This window comes from Bufo bufo, chromosome 3 (assembly GCF_905171765.1).
Source record: "Bufo bufo chromosome 3, aBufBuf1.1, whole genome shotgun sequence".
NCBI lineage: Eukaryota > Metazoa > Chordata > Amphibia > Anura > Bufonidae > Bufo > Bufo bufo.
Window position 1 is genome coordinate 99,057,133 of NC_053391.1, and position 22,667 is coordinate 99,079,799.

General features: G+C 40.8%; 1 protein-coding gene across 1 annotated transcript in view; it reads right to left on the reverse strand.

Moving 5' to 3' along the window:
- Positions 1 to 22,244, reverse strand: part of SLC6A4 (solute carrier family 6 member 4) — a 113,697-nt gene extending 91,453 nt beyond the window's left edge. Inside the window, exon 1 of the mRNA XM_040423394.1 lies at positions 22,113 to 22,244. The gene's annotated coding sequence lies outside the window, so the exon portion shown is untranslated. The remainder of the gene's footprint in view (positions 1 to 22,112) is intronic.
- Between the last annotated feature and the right edge of the window lie 423 nt (positions 22,245 to 22,667).

Consider the following 22,667-nt stretch of genomic DNA (forward strand, 5'->3'; position numbering starts at 1 on the left):
TCCCTAGCATTTGCCACGCCTCTCCCTATGCTCTGTTCCCAGTGAAATGGCAGAGTCGACACGGGATGAGGCTTTTATAGGGCTGTGACATCACAGGGGATGGCTATCTGCGGATTGGCTGGCTGCATGACATTATGGGTGATCTCGTGTTCCTGGGCGTCTTACTTTCACTTTGTAACGTGTGGCTGCCATTTTTGGAAAAAAAATTATTTTTTACCACAAAGCGCAATACATATCAGATTCCATTTTGTTAACTTCAATTCGCTCAAGAATAGTTATAACTATCATTGTAAGCTCCTTACTCCTTCCTCCTTCCCCCGGGCGTGTGGATGCTTCTTTTTCCCTTCCATTTTTTTTAGGTATCTGTCTTACTGTTGTAACTTGCAACTCAACCTGCTTTACTACTGCATACTCCTGTATGTAATGAACATAGTTTTGTGACTCATAGTGGATGTATAACTCCCTGTAATTTTTTTGTAGTTAGTAATAAACAAAGTTTAAAAGAAAAGGAATCACTGTGCGGAAACTTTATAGGCAATGGATTCCAGTAAATGTCAACTAGAGCACTTGGAATCAGATCACACTCCTGATATTGTAAAGCTGTATTTTACAAAGTTTAAGAAGATGTATATGTTCAACTGCTTTCTCCACAACTAAATTTCCCTGGGATCTGTAAGATAATAAAAGGATAGTTGCCGAATAACATAGGTGTATTGAATAATCAGTAATTAAGATGTAAAAAAAAAAAAAAAAGTTCAGCTGATCCACAATGTATTGTCCAAGTTAATGTGAGCAATCTGGAGCTTTCAGACTAATGGTATGTAACAATGTTAGTGACCCATAGCCTCCTGTTTGGTCTGTAGTGAAACCCTCAGGACCTGTTAACAACTGGATGAGTAGGTTAGGACATGAAAAGGCAGAACTTTGAAACAGCTGGAGGAAATATTCCTGACAGCATTCATCCCTCCTAGCCAATAGATGCTATAGTAATTTCATTCTACGAACACAGTTCTGACAGATTACCATTCCTGTGCTTGGCAGGAGCCATCATGTAATGTTGCCGTTCCTTCATTGTGTCCAGTTCTATGCCACCTCAAGACAAATGCTACTGGCTATTGTAGCCTTGCTGCAAATACCAATGATTTTGCATGTCTGACAACTAATGCCATATGCATTAAAAATAACGATTGATGCCCAGAGAATTTTAGACAAATAAAAAATACTGAAAAACTGAGCTCCACTTTGATATTCTGTACTATATCTACCATTATATAACACTATTATATAACACTTGGTTGAGTTGTCTAGATGGTGCTACACAGTTAGATTTGCTCCTATCAGATTATGGCTCAGTACTTCTGATTTACTATAGCAGATTTATGGCCAAGCCTTGTAAATATTTTGATCCTGTAAAGTTATTTTAGTAAAACACTGCAATAAATAATTTCATCTATAAAAGGTTTTTAACTACAATCTGTCACTACAACCACATGTCACACCATGGCAAGTCCACAGAACAAAAAACATTCACCTTGTCAGCATGGGCGTCCGCATAATTTTATTGACGTTGAAACGGGCTTGTGTATGAAGCCTAACTGCAGATATAAGAGGGTGGAACGGAACCCCGTTTGTGTACAGGGACTAAACTTTAAAATAGGAAGCCACCACAAAAGGAAAGACCAATTCTTCTTATTTCACTTGAATGTCTATTAATTTGATATTATATTATTTTTGCACCCCTTTGTTATAGTCTCAGCATTCAGCAATAAGGTAATTTGCATTTTGTCGCCAACAAATGAAATGTTGTGTTCTGTACCTGAACGTTTCCAGGCTTTTGTCATATGTAACTTACAAGCAGATGGTCTGCAGAATACCAGGCCTACCACCAGTATTACTCCTTCATATACCGCCTGCCTGGTCACCCTGACCAGGCGGGCAGGCGGTATATGATTGAAGGGGCAATACTGCCTGGTATATGGACAGCAGAGATGGCATCCTCTGGGCAGTCTATGGTCATCCTTCACCAGCACCCTGACTGCCACCTGCTTGGCCTGGCTCTCATGGCACTTCACTGCTTGCTGCTTGGCTATCAGTAACTCACCCCACACCTAACACTCAGGGTCAGGGAGTGACTCAGTAGTCACACTGTGACACTGACTGACTGTCACTCACTGATAGCCAAGCAGGTGGCAGTCGGGGTGCTTGTGAAGGATGAATTGACCATAGACAGTACTGCCCAGAGGATGCCATATCTGCTGTCCATATAATACCAGGCAGTATTGCCCCTTCATATACCGCCTGGTCACCCCACACCTAACACTCAGGGAGTACTGTCACACTGACTGGTCTGTGACACTGACTGTCAGTCACTCACTGTGTTAGTGTTGCTCTCGCTCATTCATTCAGGCTGCCTGTGGTTGTGGAGTCCTGAAGCGGCCGGCACACTGCGGGCGGCTCTTCTTCTTGCTCCGGCTCCGCAATGTCTTTCCCGCCCGGAAGGTGGGCGGAGCTTCGTACTGCCGTGCGTGCCCGGCCCTGGTGATTCATCAGGGCGCGTGCATGCTCCTCACTCTGCGGCGCTGCGCAGAGCAGAGGCAGAACTCAGTTCACAGATTTCCAGGGCCCCAGGGGGGGGGGCACTTGCCCCCCTTTGCCCCCCCCCCTGGGGCCCATACTTGTCAGCAGCTTTGGCAGTAGCAGTCCCCAACAGGCTTTAGGGCCTGCTTTCCAGCAATGCGGCTCTCAGCCCTTTAGTACGGCACACATCATGCAGATCTAAATAAACTGAGACTCCATAGCTTCCCTGTTAGATGGAGGATAATCCACACCCAGCTGAGACTGCTGACTGGGTTTTATATCCCTAACCAAAACCCGGCCTGGAACGTGGGGAACAGCCACCCACCCTGCACTTTGGCTGCTTCCAGGAAGAGCCGACCCGGATCAGCTTTACAGCCACACTAACAGTGTCAGTCAGCACTAGCTGCCGCTGACACTTAAAATTACCGTCTCTTACTTCACCGAGGCCAGGAACCTCGGTGACACATATCTTGCTCTTTCCCACACTATTTAGGCTACTTTCACACTAGCGTTCGGGGCTCCGCTTGTGAGTTCCGTTTGAAGGGGCTCACAAGCGGCCCCGAACGGATCCGTCCAGCCCTAATGCATTCTGAATTGATGCGGATCCGCTCAGAATGCATCAGTCTGGCTCCGTTTGTCCTCCGCTCAGCAGGCGGACCCCTGAACGCAGCTTGCAGCGGTCAGGTGTCCGCCTGGCCGTGCGGAGGCAAACGGATCCGTCCAGACTTACAATGTAAGTCAATGGGGACGGATCCGTTTGAAGTTGACACAGTATGGCTCAGTTTTCAAACGGATCCGTCCCCCATTGACTTTCACAAAAAGCATTTATCCTCCATGGATAAAATAGGTTTAATAATCGCTAGAAAAGAGATCCTAAGGCCCTCACTCCAGAGGAGCTTGAATGGAACAGGGTCACACTGGCACCCTTCTTCTCCTTTAATAGTCTATGTGACTGAAGGAGACAGCTAAGTACAGTTCCATCAGTTTCATACACAATGAATGGGGCAGCAGGATACTTGTGACCACTGCTTCATTCATACTCCTATGAAATGGGAGCTTGGAAGTTGGGACTCCTGTTTAGTGATCAGTGGGGGTCACAGCGATGGAGGGATATCTCACAGCAACAAAGCTTTGTCTATGTCATGTAGGTAACAGGTGAACTCTGGACCAGACACACTGGTAGTCTCGCCCAAGATGATTTCTGAAAAGCTAAATCACCAGCAACTGTTATATTATGCCTACATATTTCTATATTAGTGTTGAGCAAATGGAAGTATCCGAAGTGGACTTTGATCCGAATTTCAGGAAAAATTCGATTCGCCAAAAAGCCAAATTGCCTCGTGCTTCGTGATAACAAATTTTTCCCAAAATGGTGGTTGAAAATCAAAAAAATTATACTCACATCACCCACTTGATCGTGGAGAGACCGTCTGCTCCAGTCTTCATTGAAGAAAACCTGCCAAAGGACCTGCAGCGAGCGTGGTGACCACGCTAGGCGTGCGCAGTGACGTCATAAGTGAGCGGACGGCCTGTCTATGAGCAAGTTGATGAGGTGAGTATAATTTTTTTTAACCCCTGATTAACCTCTGAATAGCTTAATGTGAGTCACAGATGCTGCTATCAGCATTGTACATGCATTTGAGGGGTTAAATAACGGGGGGGGGGGGGGCGTATGATTGGCCCTCCCCATCATTGGACAGATAATGGACAGCGATTTGTGACAAAGTAATTTGTAATGAATTGAATTTCTTGTTGAAGTTCGGCGAAGCAGCCGAATCAAACTTCGCTCATCTGTACTCTATTCTATAATATTTTTTATACTAACGCCACATTAATTTCATTTCAGGCAGCTTCTCTGCAGACTACAGTAGAACATTTAATAGACTATTTTTTACTATTGCAGAGCATTTTTGCTTTTTTCTCTTTATTCACACTCAATAAGCATATACACTGAATAAGTATTTAACACTTCCCAAACAGACCTGGAGGGATTCTGTCAGCAGTTTTGACCATGCTAAACTGTTGACAACAATAGATACTAACAGATACTACAAACATACCTTTTGTGGAGCATTTATTATCAGGAGTAGTACGAATATGAAGTTTACTTTACCAGATTTTTCTCCAGCAAGTGCCCAGGGTGGAGCTTCAATGTGAAGTACTTTCTGCATTGAGCTGCTTCACAGCCACTTCCCTCTGCTCTGACAGCTGTAGTGGTCTCCAGGTTGGATGCAATAGATGTCCCTACACAGGGGAGGGGCTGTGAAGCAGCTCAATGCAGAGAGGACACACAATAAAACTCTGTACTGAGCACTTGATGGAGCAAAATCTGGAAGAATAAAAATTCATATTCGCACCACTCCTGATGAGATAAGCTCCAGAAAAGCTATGCTTGTCCTGCTCTCCCTGACCCTTCTTAGTGCTGTCGACAGTATAGCATGGTCTAAAGTACTGACAGATTCCCTTTAACCGTTTCCCTTCAAAGGACTATTTCATACTTCCTTGCAGAGTGGTAAGTCAGTACCTAAGGACATATTTTCTATGTCCTTGCTACTAATGGCTGGATCTCATGTGCAACAGCTAGAGATTCAAGCCAGGTCTTATTTTAAAACTTACAATCTCAGCTTTAAAACAAGACCACAGTAAAAGCTGCATATACCTGCAACTTTCACTCCCATCCCAAATTCTAAGTGCTCTAGAAATTGTGAGCTTTAAAACAAGACCTGGCTTGAAATATGCCAGGAGAAAGCCGCCTTCCCCACTTCAGCTGGCTGTATTGTTAGTCTGCATAGGGAAGGAGTTGGGGGGGGGGGGGAAGGGGTCAGTGAGGGACATGCTGACAGGCTACACAGGGATAGATATAGATTGTCTCTCCCCGTGTAACTGCACATGTCCCAAGGGGAGGGCAACATGGACTTCTGTGCATGTTGTCAACCCCTTTCAACCACACACAAACATCAATAAAGTTTACATTTTACACTGTCCCTATCCTATCCATACCCAACTATATACAGACTGCTTCTCTAGTGATTCCTGTTACATGCTGCTGTAGTAGCAAATATTTATCACTAGAGAGGAATCTAATTTATTACAGATGCAAAGATTTTTCATCAAAGACATTTTTGCTCATTGACAGTCACCATAGACAATCTTTTCAATTATCATAGTTATTTTTTTTTATGGGTTTTTTTTTCGGAGAGGTCTAATACAGGGTTTTTTCTGCCCATATTATGGATCAGTACCCGGACCTCCCCTGGTTTATTACAACAAGAGATATGGTGCTTTAACTCATTTTCTGTGTTGTATCCATAAAATGGGAGTAACAAAGCAGCCATGTGATACCCGTCTGAAAGTGGTGTCACTTAATACATTATTAGGTTTAAGAATTTATCATTTTTAGTTAGGATTACAGTTTGTATAAGAGAATGGATACTGTACTACATAATTCCCAATACTTGCATGCAAAAATTGGTTGGTGCATTCCTGCATTTTGGAATTTCTTTAATACATGCAGCATTGAATATAGAGGTATGTATGAACTCCTCACATCTTACTTTTTTGCAGATTATATTTTATTTGAATAAAATAGTACAAATAGTACAAATTACAGAGTACACAGTATGTTTTGTGCTCTCAAAAAATGTAGATAATTTAGAAGCTGTGTGTCAAGTACAGTATACATTTTAATACATATGTGGATGATAATATATTACATGGCCTCTGTTCCAGTGTTTTTAAGAGCGCAAGCTCTTGTTGAACTATAGGCTTGTGGTATATATGAGATTTGCACACCTTAATATACAGTATTCCATTTATCTTGTTTTTATGGGTAGATCTCTGCTTGGATGTGAGTTGTTTTATCTTCTTTTTTTAAAATAATTTCTGGTTTTCACAAACTTAAGGCTCATGCACACGGCTGTTACCCCGCTGTTCCGTGCATTGGGGACCGCAGTTTGCACGGGCAACATCCGTGCGGCTGCCACAGACGGATCCAGACCCAATCAACTTGAATGGGTCAGAGATCCATTCGCACCGCCAAAAAATTTAACATGTTCTATTTTTTTGCGGTGTGGAGGCACGGAGAGGAACCCCACGGAAGCACTCCGTAGTGCTTCCGTGCCTCTGTTCCACAACGCATCTTCCGTTACTTTTCAAAGGCAGTAATCTGTGAATTTTATAGGTTGTTCATTTTTTTTTACTGATTTCCAGCTTAAAACCAGATTTTTTTTGTCCTTCCAGTTACGATGATTTTATGAAGATATGTGCAAGTAAATTTAAGCCTTAGTGGTATGTTGAACGTTTATTTTTACGAGATGTGGTGCATATATCTTTCTGCTTGGATTACACTTTACCCAATAATATCAACTTTTATGCAATTGCTATGAAAAACACTTTGACACAAAGTTGCATAAAGGTCTCTGTGTGTATAAAGTTCTCAGTGGCATTTTGACAATATGCCGGATGTCCATTTTCAGAAAATATATGGTATAGGGTAAGTATGATTTTTTATTTAGCAATTTAGGTTTTATTTGTATGTCCTGGCTATCAGAGGTGCAAAATGTCCAAACAGCCCTGGCAGTGACAGGGTAAATGTAAAGTGTAGTAAACATTTTATTTTATTTTTTACAAAACTATGTTATTCCAGATTTACAATTTTACTAGTGTTAAAGGACCCTCACACATACACTACATATCTGTTAATCTCATCTTTTTTTTTTCATGTACCTCCATGTGTGTTTTCAATTTTATGGTCATTTACCCTCTCAAATTCTTTTTTAAACATTTTAGACTTAAACTAACAAAACTGTATACATTGCGGTGATTTTTTAAAATTTTTATATATAGTTGAAGCGGAACCATCAGTGATCCCTCAGTCTCTCAGCTGAAAGGAAAAACCCTTCACGTCACTGTCATTCATTCTCTGATCATCAGTGAACTGCTTCCTACTTGGTTCCTCGAAGCCTTGTTTTTTCATCCCCCTGGCAGCACAGTTTAGGTCCCGGTGACTAACAAAATTACTACGCAGCAATTGAATTTGCCATGTTGAGATCGAAAGCAGAAGGCACATTAGGGCCTTGTTTGAAAATATCCTGCATTTGTCATTTCACATAACTAGAAACATAAAATAAGAGATATTACTTGGGATGAAATATGTTACTGGAAAGCTGTTTTCATACTACACTTTCCACAATCAAGTAAAATTTGGGTTTTCCGTAGTGTTTAAGGGCTTTTATTATTATTTTTCCTTATTTACATTGAAGTTGTTTAGTCATTAAAGCGTCTCCTTGTAGTAATAACTTCCTTATGCCCAGGGACATGTATATGTATATAAGTACAATATATCTTATAGTTTCCACTATATTACATATTTTTGTTCTACAAATAATAATATCTAAATAAGGATACATTCACGTGACCGGATGTATTTTGCGGTCTGCAAAACACGGATCCACAAAATGCAGACGCATTAAAATCAATGGGTCAGCGAGCGATCCGCAAAAAATGCATATGGGACGCGATCCAAAGTTACAGCCGTGCGCTTGAGGCCTTATTTATAAACAGTGTGCAGGATCTTCTAAGCTCCCCCTATTGGTACCTGTGAGTTCTTACTGATATAAATATACGTATAATCAGCATAGATAGACCTATTGTTATGTAGAAATTTGGACTTTATTTAGAAAATAGTTTTTGAAGGGTGGGCATTCACTGTCTTCTCACACACTGCTCCTAGAAGAACTCAGTCTCGAATTGGGGAGGATTTTCATGTCATGTCTCAAGCTTTGCTTACTTCTGTGCTCTCGGTGTAGATTCTGTTAAAAATGGCAGACAGAATAGTGCAGCAATGCTGGGCCCCATGACAGAGGCTCAACAGACCCAATTATAATCAAATGGGTCTTTGGGATCACTGCCTAATAGGACGGTAAAAAAACAAAAACAAATCTTTATTATAAATACTTATTAAAACTTGGCTAATCCCTCTCTCATAGGCGTGCGCACGGGGTGTGCCGGGTGTGCCTGGGCACACCCTAATAGGTTCGTCACCTCCGTGCGCACTGCCCCCCAGCTGATTCCCCTTGTCTGTTTTGCTGGCTGCCGCCGCCCGCCGCACTGTCAATTCATTTACAATACTTGGCTGTGGGCTGCCGGCGGGCGGTGGCTAGTAGTCAAATAGGGGGGCGGAGTCCCAGACCCGGCGGAGGCAGAGAGGGAGTGCGTGCTGTGTGGCGCAGGCTGAGTTGACGTCACGTCACGCTACGTCATGCTGCATCTGAGTACCCTGCGCACCTGGCCGCCTGCTAGCTGGTGAGGTGAGGGCATATAAAAAAAGATGTATAATGTACCCCCCCTGTCCCACAGTGCTACGAATCCTCTGTTGTCGCCTGTATTACCCTGATATCCCTCAGTTATATAATATATCTGAGGGATATCAGGGTAAATTATACAGTGGGTAATATAACTAGGGGTATCAGGGTACATGAGGGGCAATATAACTGAGGAGGGCTAGGCTACTATCAGACATTTTACAGGGGTAATATAACTTATCTTACCCCTCACCCCTGTATTATGTCCCTGATAGCCCTCCTCACTTATATTACCCCTGTATAATGTACCCTGATACCCCTCAGTTATATAATATAACTGAGGGGTATCAGGTTAAATTATACAGGGCGGGGTAATATAACTAAGGGGTATCAGTGTACATTATTATACAGGGGTAATATAACTAAGGGGTATCAGGGGACATTATTATACAGGGGTAATATAACTAAGGGGTATCAGTGTACATTATTATACAGGGGTAATATAACTAAGGGGTATCAGGGGACATTATTATACAGGGGTAATATAACTACGGGGTATCAGGGTACATGAGGGGCAATATAACTGAGGAGGGCTAGGCTACTATCAGACATTTTACAGGGGTAATATAACTTATCTTACCCCTCACCCCTGTATTATGTCCCTGATAGCCCTGCTCACTTATATTACCCCTGTATAATGTACCCTGATACCCCTCAGTTATATAATATAACTGAGGGGTATCAGGTTAAATTATACAGGGCGGGGTAATATAACTAAGGGGTATCAGTGTACATTATTATACAGGGGTAATATAACTAAGGGGTATCAGGGGACATTATTATACAGGGGTAATATAACTAAGGGGTATCAGTGTACATTATTATACAGGGGTAATATAACTAAGGGGTATCAGGGGACATTATTATACAGGGGTAATATAACTACGGGGTATCAGGGTACACTATACAGGGGTAATATAACTTAGGAGGGCTATCAGGGGACATTATACAGAGGTAATATAACTTATATTACCCCTGTATAATGTCCTTGATAGCCCTCCTCAGTTATATTACCCCTGTATAGTGTACCCTGATACCCCTCAGTTAAATTACCCCTGTATAATGTCCCCTGATAGCCCTCCTCAGTCATATGTCATCCACAGGCCCCCCATAACAGTGTGTCATCCACAGATCCCCCATAACACTGTGTCATCCACAGATCCCCCATAACAGTGCACCTGTGCACTATGGAGAGACTGAAAGGAGGTTGAAGATCCGCGGAAGCAAGCAGAGGACGGCACAGCAGACGACTGAATAGTTTCTTTGTAAGTAAATTATTTTATTATAGTGCTGAAACTGCTTTAAACTCTGAAGAAAAGTTTAGGCAACGTTTCAGATCATACAAAGGCTGCTTGAAAAAGGCTCTTTGTATGAGCTGAAACGTTGCCTACACCACATGGGTGAATAAACCACTTATTTTTATCTGGAGAGCTGTCCGGTTTCCTATATATATATTATACATAAATACACACGTGCGCGGGGCGTGTGTGTTTGTGCTTTAGGGTGCACACCCTAATGCAATAGGCTGCGCACGCCTATGCCCTCTCTAGATAAAGAGAGATAGGCAGTTAGGATATCACTTGAATGGGTTTGTAGAACCGTCATGCGATGGCTGTGGGCTAATAGTACACTGCTTGTGGATGTCGGCAGTGATCACACAGCCACCTGTACATGTATCCCACACCGTTAGGGTTGACAATGAGCTGTGCTGTTGTTGTGTGTAGTAAAAGCCACAGTTATGCCACCACCTAACGCCGATACCAAACCTGAAAAATAGAGATTGTATGGTTGGTATCAGACTTTACAGATGCAAGGGGAGAGACGGAAACACCTGCACCTAAATTACTCTGTGATAAAATGGGTCTTTGGAGCACAGTTCGTGTCCATCATGTAATGGATCTGGTGCTTTCATTATATTTTTTTGTTGTTCTGCTACTATAATGGAGCAGAATGACAGAAATAACAAGATGATCTGAACGAAGCCTTATGAAGAAGGTGGTGTACCTCATGGGCAATGAATTTGTATTAAGCAAATTCACATGTGCCTGGCGAAAGGGCAATTATCACAAGGGAACCGTTCCTTCCCGATAATTGCCTGCTCATCAGTGGAAGAAGGAGCTGCATTTACATGTAGCGACCACTGTATGGGGATGAGTGATGGCTACTGGCATCGCTCGTCCTAATACAGATTCATTGTTACTGGGCAGCAGATGCCTGTTCACGCAGAACAATCTGCTGCCCAGGAATGATGATTTAATGTGCTGCATTGGTGACTAATTAACCCAATAAACGAGAGTTTTGCTTGTTCATCAAGTGATCAGCAGCACATGCCTATTATTGGGAAAGAGTGTTCCTACTAATGTTCATTCCTGATTATCACCCCGGCAATTGTGCTGTGTAAATCTGCCTTTGCAGACGGGAATTAGCAGATAAAGTAAGAGCAGTGATGCTTTCTAGCACATGATATAGTACAAAGGAGACAAAACATGCACGAAAATTGACATGAAGATTGGTTGTGCAGCACATGATCAGGTAATTCCTGTTTTTGCGTATTAAGAAAATACATCAAACTAATTGCTACTGATTGGATTAGTTTAAAGGACAGTTGCATAAGCAGTCTCTAATATAGCAAATGCATTATAAAAGAAAAAGAACATCTAGATGATAATGTCCATTATGAGGGGAATTAAAGCGGCATTAACCAGCGTCTGCTATAAAGTTAAGACTAATTGAGGCCTGGCACTATTCCATACACAAGTGGAGTTTATGAGTCTCTAATAGATATTATAACATTTAGAAACTTCTAATGAGGTATTTTTACTAATCGTCTTAGATTTATTAATTGAGCATATTGGAAACAGTTATTGGAGTCACTTCTTAAGTCACCGCAGATAATCCTGTATAAGAGTAGCTAATGATTCGTCCTACCTACATTACATATACACATACAATTTCTAAACATATAGTATTTCATTTGGTATGATTTTCATTGGAATTGTTTATGATAGACATATATGTCATTGGTAGAACAATAACTGTTTCCAATATGCTCAATTAATAAATCTAAGAATTTATAATGTATGATTGATTCATGTTGCTTATATAGCAACAACATATTCTACAATGCAGTACAGAGACTTTTGTCTTTCACATTCGTCCCTATCCCCAGGCTCGCAATCTAATTTTCGTATGTCAGACACACACTATGGCCAGTTAAATAGGAAGCAAAAAAAAAAAAATACATCAGTTTGTTATTTTGGAGTGTGAGAGGAAACCATAGGACCTGAAAGAAACCTGCAGAAACATGGGGACAGCATACTGTATAAACTTCACACTGTTTTTAAATGGTTATATTATAGGTGTTAGCAATTAGAATGGGGTTTAAAGGCTATGGACACATTTGCACTACATTATGTATTGTTTTTTGCTTTCAAAATGCAAAATTAAGTGACTTTCTAAACAGTCATCAATGAAAAAATGTACTTCTGCACAGTGTGTGTAAGTCCTTTGCTTAGCTGGTGGTGGTGCTGAGTCTGACATAAATCTGTCAGAGATCTCCTCCTGTTTCTAAAGACTGTCTCTGCTCTCCCACTCCGTTCTCTCAGTGAAAGAGATACTAGCATCAGAGGGAGTTGGTTGTACAAGGCAGATCAGAAAGTGGAGGGGGATGAAAGCATCCAAGAAGGTTAGCTCTCACAGGCTATAAATAAGAAGGAAAACACAAACAAGGCAGTTTGCAGGGGAGGAATCACACAGGATTGCTTGTTTGCTTCACTGTTCGGTGCAGGCACAGTACAGCAGAGAAGGTGCCTGGCCAATGGATACCCGTGCCGAACAGTGAAGCGAATGAGCAATTGCAAGATTTCAGGGCTTCACTACCTGGCTCTTTCAGTCAAAGTGGAAGGGGTGCATCTGTGAAGGAAAAGAGAGGAGCCTCTGGTGCAGCGAGTTACCACCCTTGTTGCACTCAGGGTCTAATTAGCATAAAACAAACAGCCTAATTTCTCCACAACTGGATTACTGATGGAAATAGCACCAACAGCATTAGAATGTTTTAATAAGCATGAATCTGGCATGTAAAATAATTTTAATAGCAACCTATGTGGTGATAGATTTTTAACTAAGAGAACAGTGCACTTTTTGCCTCTAGCAACCAATGGGGGGTTGTGGTTCAATTTTGCTTAGCATATGAAAACTGGACTCTAATTGGTTTGGCAGCAAGGCCACTTTTTCTCTAAGGCAGAGGCTTACTGTGCCACATGGCTTAGTTCTGCACTACAATACTGTAGACAGTAATATCGACAAAAGACATAAGCCCATCTAGTTCAAACTATCAACCTACAGTAAAAGCAATGCAACCTCCTTGAGGAATAGATGTTCTGGAAACATAGAGGGGATGGTTCCTGCCAGTGATCTGCGTTGCAGCAGATAAAATGCACAGTGACAGTAGCCTTAAAGAGCCACTGTACTTTCACACATTTCATTTCATTTCATTTAATAGAGAATTATTTAAATAGCAAATTTCTGAGTCGCTTCATTTAAAAATATGGCTGAATTCACCTGAAAAAATAGCTGAGACCCTGAGCCTGATAAAAGAACTGCTATACAGCTTTTGAAGATCACAAGAGGGTCCTGCATTTCTGTGTGATCTATCCCTCCTTATCTGTTCTGTGAATTCCGGAGTTGAAAACAAGCATAGTGAGAAGTAAGGGAAAGGACATCCCAGCAGTACAGTGCTGGCGATTCCACTGGCAGCTGCTCACTGCTTGTGAGAGAAATGCATTTAACTGTGCAGCTGAAGAGGTGAATAATTAGGGTGAAAAATACATTTGGGAAGCCCAAAAAAAGACCTATTACAGTTATGATTGTACAAAGAATCACAGCCATTATGCAAACTTTTTTGAACACAGTTTGTAAGGCAAAAAAAAAAAAAGAGGTAGAAACCAAATTTTCCTCATCTAAGGAGAAAACATTCCTTCCTGACCCCAATAAGGTAATCAGAATAACTCTCTGGATCAACGACCCTTCTCCAAGATTCTAGAAACTATAACCTGTAATATTATTACACTCCATCCAGTCTCCTCTTGAACTCTTTTAGTGAATTCACCATCACCACCTCCTCAGGCAGAGAGTTCCATAGTCTCACTGCTCTTACCGTAAAGAATCCTCTTCTGGGTTGATGTACAGTAAAAACCTATTTTCCTCTAGACGCAGAGGATGTCCCCTCGTCACTGTCACAGTCCTTGGTATAAATACCTAATAGGAGAGATCTCTGTACTGACCTTTGATATACACAGTTATTAGATCTCACCTCAGTCGTCTTTTATTCTACACCAACTAACCATAATTTTAAAAATCTTTCTGAGTACTGTAGTCCATCCATTCCATTTATTATTTTAGTTCCCCGTCTTTGAGCAAGCTCTGTTATGTCCTTTTGGTGCATAGATGCTGAAAATTGTACACAATAGTCCATGTGCGGTCTAACTAGTGATTTGTAAACTGACAGAAATATGTTCTCATCACGTGCATCTATGCTCATTTTGATACACCCCGTGATCTTATTTGCCCTCTCAGCAGCTGCCTGACACTGGTTGCTACAGTTAACTTTATTCCTATGGTCTTTTCCACTGATGTAATTAGTTTGACATGACCGATCCATCATGAAGCCATGCTGATATGGCGTTATACGCTAATTTTCTTTGAGATACTCCAGAATAGCATCTCTTAGAAAAGCGTCAAGCAGTTTACCAACAACAGATGTTAGACTTACCGGCCTATAGTTTCCAATCTCTGTTTTTGACCCCTTAAAGACACCACTGAACTTCTTCCTGGATCAGACAGTACGCATTTAAAGGGGTTGTCTCACTTCAGCAAATGGCATTTATCATGTAGTGAAAGTTAATTCAAGGCACTTACTAATGTATTGTGATTGTCCATATTGCCTCCTTTGCTGTATTCATTCTTCCATCACATTATCCACTGCTTTTATACAGGGGTTGCAACCACCCTGCAATCCATCAGCAGTGGTCATGCTTGCACACCGCAGGAAAAGATGGCAACCTCTCTGATGGTTGGGACCGCAGAAGTGCGCATAGGCCGTTACTTTTTCCTATAGTATGCAAGCATGGCCACTGCTGCTGGATTGCAGGGAAACAGTTAGTTTATAATGCAATGGAAAATGAATCAAGCCAACCAAGGAAGCAATATGGACAATCACAATACATTAGTAAGTGAATTGTATTAACTTTGTCTACATGATAAATGCCATTTGCTGAAGTGAGACAACCCAGTTAACGGGGGTTGTACTTTATTGCTCTGCATTTCATTTTCCTCAGTGAGAATTTTTTTAAAATAAATTCTATTTATCCTCATCACCCTACACAACTCCTCCCTACTCACTCTTTAAATGGCCAACCTTTCAGTTTTTAATTGTTTACCATTTATATAATCAAGGAATATTTTAGGGTCTGTTCTAGTAATCTCTATTACACATTTTGGGGGGCAGGGCTAGAGTAAAGAGGCAAAGGCTGGGACAGGGGGACCAGAGACAGGCTGAGAAGCCTCTTCACCATACATTTATCTGACGCCTTCAGCACTTAGTAGAACACTAAAGACAGGTTCTCTTAATGGAGCCTCGAATGCAAATGTGAAACTACTGAGGGCAAACAAGAGGCAATGAAACTCTCATTGTAAAGTGTATGAACAAATACAATGCTGTAATGTAATTATACACCAACGTTCCATACATTTCACACATAAACCATGCCAATTTATTGGAACCTACTAATCATGACTAACTATAAGAGTCCATATAAATAGAAAAGAATAAAGTGAGAATAAATACACTTAATGTATTGCACAATATACACATAGATGGAAAAATTGAGGGAAACACAAGTTGCCATGGTAACAAAAGATAAGCAAATAATAAGATTGTTAATATTATAAGATAAATAAAGATAAACCAAGATGTATAGTCTGAGTCAATCTACATATGTAATGCTAAGTTGGAAAGATAGGCAAAAATAAATACGTAACTGAGCAAAGTTGTCATTTCAGTACGGTATCTGTTGCATTCATGTAATGAAGAAATATTTCACCGTACTTTATGGAAAACCTTCTCAATTATGTTCGCTGGAATAGTGGCTCATTACAGTATACTGCTGTATCAAGGTGTGTCCTCCTCTCTTTCCCTATAGTATGCGTCCATAATGTGCCTGTCCAACATCTACATCAAGTAATCAGATGGTTTTACAAAAAAACATGAAACATAAACATGAACCTAAAGTAGCAGTCATATTAGTTTAAAAAGAAAATAAATAAATATATAAAAATATTATTCAAATTCATCATAGCCCCACCTACCACTCAATGCCCTACACCTTACCCAAAGGCTGAGTGTGAGTCCCCATTTTTAATCACTAACATTCACTCCAGTTGTATCAATTTTGAACAGCACTTTATTCCTTTCTTTCCAGTCTGTATAATTGCAACTTTGTTTCATTAATTCATAAATTACATTTCAAACCCTCTTTGCAGACCGATTATTGCTGCAAGTGCATCCCTTACAAGTAATCGTTCAGAGTACACAGATAACCATCTTTTATACAGGGGTAACCAGTATGTATCCAGGATTTTAAGCACCTTAATTCTTCATCTAAAACAATGGTATCGGAAGAAGACTTTATGGGTAAGGGGTAATGGTCTGTCAACCATTAGAGAGTGATTTAACATTTAACTAATGGGTACAGAAATGAGCAGAAAATATGCCTCTTGGTGGGCCAATTTGTTGAAGTGTGGAATGCATTCTTTTGCAATATGAGACTTTGACATCCTTGAACCTGCATTTGTGGTCTTGCATCTTAGGAATGCATATCTTACTGGGAATGAACACCTGTGCTACATGTCTATTTTTGATTCATCTGGTGCACGTTTGGGCTCCAAACCTCTTTTCCACTTTTAGTTTGGTATGCATACTTCTTCACGTCTGAGCACGCATCTATATCTATTATAACCAAATACAGTTCTAACTGGTGAAACAGACTCAATGCTCTAAGATAAGGCAGAAATAATATTTTCAGCAGCGCTCCATGCTGAGCATACAGAGGAACAAGGAGGCAGAGCATGGTGTGGAGGGAACGGGTCTGAGAGCTGCCAGGAGGGATTTGATAAGTGATTATGTAATTCTGTAGTTCACAAGAAGTCAGCAGCACAGGAGAGACTGATCTCCTATCTACCCCGGACAGCAAGGTCTGGACTGGCGGTCAGACCGTAAATAAATAAGTTACACTGCTAGAATGTTGCTGATGAGTCAGAATTATAAATCCAAAAATCCCTTAGTGCTAGTAGATTTGTGGACCATAAAATATTGGATTTTAAATATTCCATTATTTTAAAGTGCGCCATTAGTTTTAATCTTTTCAAATGTCACAGAGACATGTCAGAAGATAGAATAAGTTGCAAAGCCATATCATGAACTAAAACAAAAAGATGACAGCTGAGCTCACCCCAACTCATTCCTTGTCCAGGCCTCCTTCTTTACATACTGCGCAGAACCAAAAGCAGGGCCGGCCACCTGGTGAAGTCCAATATAGAAAGTTCGTGTTCTAGCAGGACTCCATAAAATTCCTTTATTTGTCACATGGGATAGGTTACATTAAAAACATTACAAAAACTAATGTTTTTAATGTAACATATTCCATGTGACAAAAAAAAGACATTTTATGGACTTGTGCTGGAACAGCACTTTCTATAAAGAACTGAAATTCTAAGGGCAGAGTGCAGTGTTGGACTGGGGTACCAGCAGCAAGACTCTACAGGATGATTGATTATAGGGCACCCCGCAGGTCCCTGTGGAAAGAGCATACCTCTATACCTAGAAGTCATCTAATGCTTCTATAATAGTAAACTGGATAGTCTGTTAACCTATCCAATCTTTTATTGTCTTATAGAGGCATTGGATGAAGCCTATCCATATGTAGTTTAGTCAGTCTACTGCATCATGTGCCACTTCTGTAGGGTGTGGGGGACTAGGGGTCCGCCGGGGGATTCCCCTGTTCCCCTGTGGGCAAGTCCGAGCCTGGCAGAGTGAGTCTAGTAATTGTCAGCCCATGGAACCCCACTGATGGCGTCTTTTCACACATACTGATGACATCAGAGGATTGTTAAAAATGGAAGGTTTCTTACGCAGCTAAATACTTTTTGCATTTGAATTTATCGCCATTTTCAAACATTTCCGTCTGCTGCAGTGAATGGGAACATTCTTTACATCCAGAGGTAAACGCACAGAAAGTACCTAATACTTCACAAAGCTTGCTCCAGTTGTATGCAGTCTAGCCAATCCTATGTGACATTTACACTGATCCCCCCACCCCCCTAATATAAGTGCAGGAGAGAAATGTATGCTGAGGATATGTTTAGATCTTGTCTGGACAGGATACTTATTTATTTATTTTATGCACTTATATAGCGCTACTATATTCCGCAGCACTTTACAGACTTTAGCATCCAACTATCCCCAATAGGGCTCACAATCTAAGTTTCCTATCAGTATGTCTTTGGAGTGTGGGAGGAAGCCGGAGTACCCGGAGGAAACACAGGCAAACACGGGGAGAACATACAAACTCCATACAGATGTTGTCCATGGTCGGATTTAAACCTAGGACCCCAGCGCTGCAAAGGACCAGTGCTAACCACTGAGCCACCGTTATATAGTAGCACGCTCACACTCGGCTGTCATGAATATTAGATTTGCGTGGGGGTTTCAGTCCCTGAATGTAAACTGATATCCAACAGAAATCTTACAAATAGTGAAGACTTGATACATAACGTATATTAGATAGTTGCAGAACATTTCGTTATATAGTAATTAACCATCATTTCTATTAACCCATAAATCCCCCATTAAAGGAATACCGTAAGACAAATGTGAACCTGTAACCCTCCTATAGTTGTTATTTATTGGAATTATATAGTTTTTAGCTAGTTAACAAAAATTAGTAAAATCAAGTAGAAGAAATTGTTACTCAAAGAATAGGCTATAAACTAAGAAAACATGAACATAAGGATTATTAAAACTAGTATAGTCTTATTATAACTTAAAAATGCCTTCATCACTTCTCCTATTGAGGAGCTTTTATTGCTCAATAAGCATTGTCTTTTGCAAAAACATCTAAATGTGGGGGTCACATTACCGCACCCATGCTGCTTAGGTTGTCAGGATAGTGCAATGAATACACTTATCTATACTAGCGTCATGACTTTTATTTGTTTCAAACAGCCGTAACATACCCTGATAGATCTGATTTAGGGTGGCTGCACACCTTAGACTGCTCATTTCCTTCCAAGCCCTCCATACACACGGTGTGATTAACTTCATGTGTTCTCAATAGGGAGTGGGGAAGTACTTCCGCCAGACAGCCATGAACAGAAGGGATTGGGCATGCTGAAATCTAGCATGATCACTCTTTCCTCTGATATCTGCTGTTGGGAGACCCCCATACACATTGGTTGGCTGGCTGGTCCTGCTGAAATCAATGTGTTCGGCTAATGTTCATCTAAGGTGCGGGGGCAGCAATATAATGAGATTTTTAGGTTTCCAAACAATTTGATATATAAAATAGTGTTGCAGGGTGAGTTCTTGTAGCCTACAAAAATAGCAGAACCCCTACCATGAAGAGGAAGGCTATAGTGTGAACAGAAACGAAGTGAGTGCTATCTCGCCTCATGCAATTTCAAGGATTACCCAAAGTATGTGTGGAAAACCCTGCTGCATAGGGAGGAGAGCATCTTATGGTGCACCCCCCCTTGATATCGAAAATATCCACAATCAGTTTGGCTTGGATTTTATTAATTTACCAAAACATATTTGTAATCCATTCACTACAAGAAAGTGCATGACAGTAGGAAATGCTAGAAAAAGAGAGGTGACAACAATGGATTTACCAGAAACAGCTCCAGATGGAGGCGATCTACTCTACAATGATACAAGGAGTAAGTCAGGTTATCTCTACAGACCCGGACAAGCTGCAGTTTTCCAGGTGTTAAAGCAAATAGCAGTTCCACTGACTAGACTGGCACGCTGACATTTGTAGTTCCACACAGCCGAGTCAAAGATTTAGGCTACATTTACATGACTGGATCCATTTTGTGGATCGCAAACCACGGATCTGCAAAATATGGATACTGGTCGTGTGTATCCGACACTTTCCAGGGGCCCTGTTATAGTAATGCCTATTCTTGTCCACACAACGTTCTATAATTTGCAGAAAGGCCCCACGGATGCACACAGTACATGGATGATATACGCGGGCTGTCTATTTTTTGCGGCCCCGTAGAAATGAATGGGTCCACGTGTGATCCGATAAAATTGTGGATCGCACGCGGACCCAAAATGTGTTGGTGTGAATGTAGCCTTATTCTTTACATGCTGCAACAAGTAATTGGCTGATCCTAGCTTTTCCTGTGTCTCGAAACGGGACCAGGAAGTAGAGACCTACAGAGACCCATTACCGGCAATGGACTGGTTCTTTTTATATTTTTTTTTAACCCAATCTGAGTCCTTTGAAATACTCATTTAGATGTATGGAAGAGAGCTGCAAACTGGACAGACAATGCGTCCTGTAGGAATATACCCCACGCATATGATCATACGGGTGGCTCAGCAAGCACTGGGGTCCTAGGTATGAATCTGACCAAGGACAACATCTGCATGGAGTTTGTATGTTCTCCCCGTGTTTGTGTGGGTTTCCTCCGGGTTCTCCGGTTTCCTCCCACACTCCAAAGACATGCTGATAGGAAGCTTAGATTGTGAGCTCCTCTGCGGATGATGATGTCAGAATATGTCAGCGCTATATAAGTGAGTAAAATAAAATGATAAATGTCACAATCACATAGTTTGCAACACAAGGGTCCAGGAAGATGAGATCACCTGTTAATCTTTTGCTAATATCCGATGTACATGAGTGAAAGATAACATAACCAATCTCTACAGGTCAGTGACAACGTTTACTTGTCCCGGTAGGACCACTATTTTGAAGGAAACAACTATCAAGGCTACAAAGCCATCTATCCATCAATATCCCATTGTTTTATAGCAATCCATCAGTTTTAACTTTTTTTTAGTTTTTTTACACATTATATAAATCTCTGGATTAAAACCCTGGAAATGACTGTTCTCTTTATTCCTGGCACAGTAAAGGATTCAGAGATCTATCTGCTAATGGGGATTAGATCAAGGACTCCACGAAACATTGATAACATTGGAGTATCACTATGAAATCATATTTAATAAAAACCTGTTCTTCAGTCTGGGGCACACGTTACATCTGTTCATTGAACATCTGGGTGGATGTTACAATGCCTTCCATGATGCTCTCCATATACCATTTATTACACTCTGTTACTGACCCACCACTAGGAAGACGACTGCCAAAAGATGAATCAAGTTGTAAAACCCATGAAAAACTGCAGGCAGTGCTTTATAACAGGCAGGGAAGCTTCATTACAAGCAGTGGTACAAAGATACTGTAAACCAAACTGAAATATATTGGGACCCGGCAATGTACTGGAGATGTTAGTAGGCGGTCAGCCTATCCAAGGAGCCAATTTTGTAGAGTCTAATCAATATGTGTTATAGATATTAAAGATAGATAGATAGATAGATAGATAGATAGATAGATAGATAGTCCTAACAGTCTTTAATCATAGCAGACACTGAGCATGTCCTGTCTCATATATACTTGAGTCAAGTAACAATCCAGTAAAAATGAATCCTTTAGATTGTAAGCTCTGTAGGGCTAAAGGTCGCATCTTCTTTTCTCCTGGTATTTAGTATTTTAGGCAACAATGTTTCAAGTACTGCAGAACAGAATATACTCACACCATACGAATAAAAATATTATTATTATATAGAATTATATACAATAATATAACAATACAATAATCTAATAAAGCAATAACATAATACATTGCTCCCTCCAGGCAGATGAACCATCCTGTAGATCTGAGTGTGTTTTTGACATGTGGTCACAATATAAAAGTACTTTTAGACTAAGAACACTTTAGTAAAAAAGCACACACAACTTCTAAGGATAAAACTTGTGCATCTACTAATAACCATAAAAAACAAACCACAAATAAGAAGTGAAAGCACATGCATAGGTCCATGGTTACCTGAAGAGTGGAGGAGCAGCAGAGTCTGGAGGTATCACAGTCTTCTTGGGAGGAGACACAGTCTCCTGTTCTCACCTGCTGGCTGAGCTCTCAGCTGCTCAGTGCAGTGCTCAGCATCCTGCACAGCTTTTGTACACCAAACCCCCCTCACATGGTCTGATTTGCAGATAAATCTACTGCCAAAGGGCTCTTTAAGACATCTTAACGTCACTTTCAGGCAAGTAAACTTGTGTATACTCCAGTTGTGACTCACAAGCGCCCTCTCTGGGTGGCTCTGCGTATTACACAACACAGGTCAAAAGCTGGTCAGGCGCCTAAGCAAATCTCTTGTTGACCAAGTTAATGGCAGGTGTAATTATATTAAAACGAGTGACTGTAAAGCATTTATCCTGTACGTAAATATAATACACTGCTCAAAAAAATAAAGGGAACACAAAAATAACACATCCTAGATCTAAGTTAATTAAATATTCTTCTAAAATACTTTGTTCTTTGCATAGTTGAATGTGCTGACAACAAAATCACACAAAAATAAAAAAATGGAAATCAAATTTT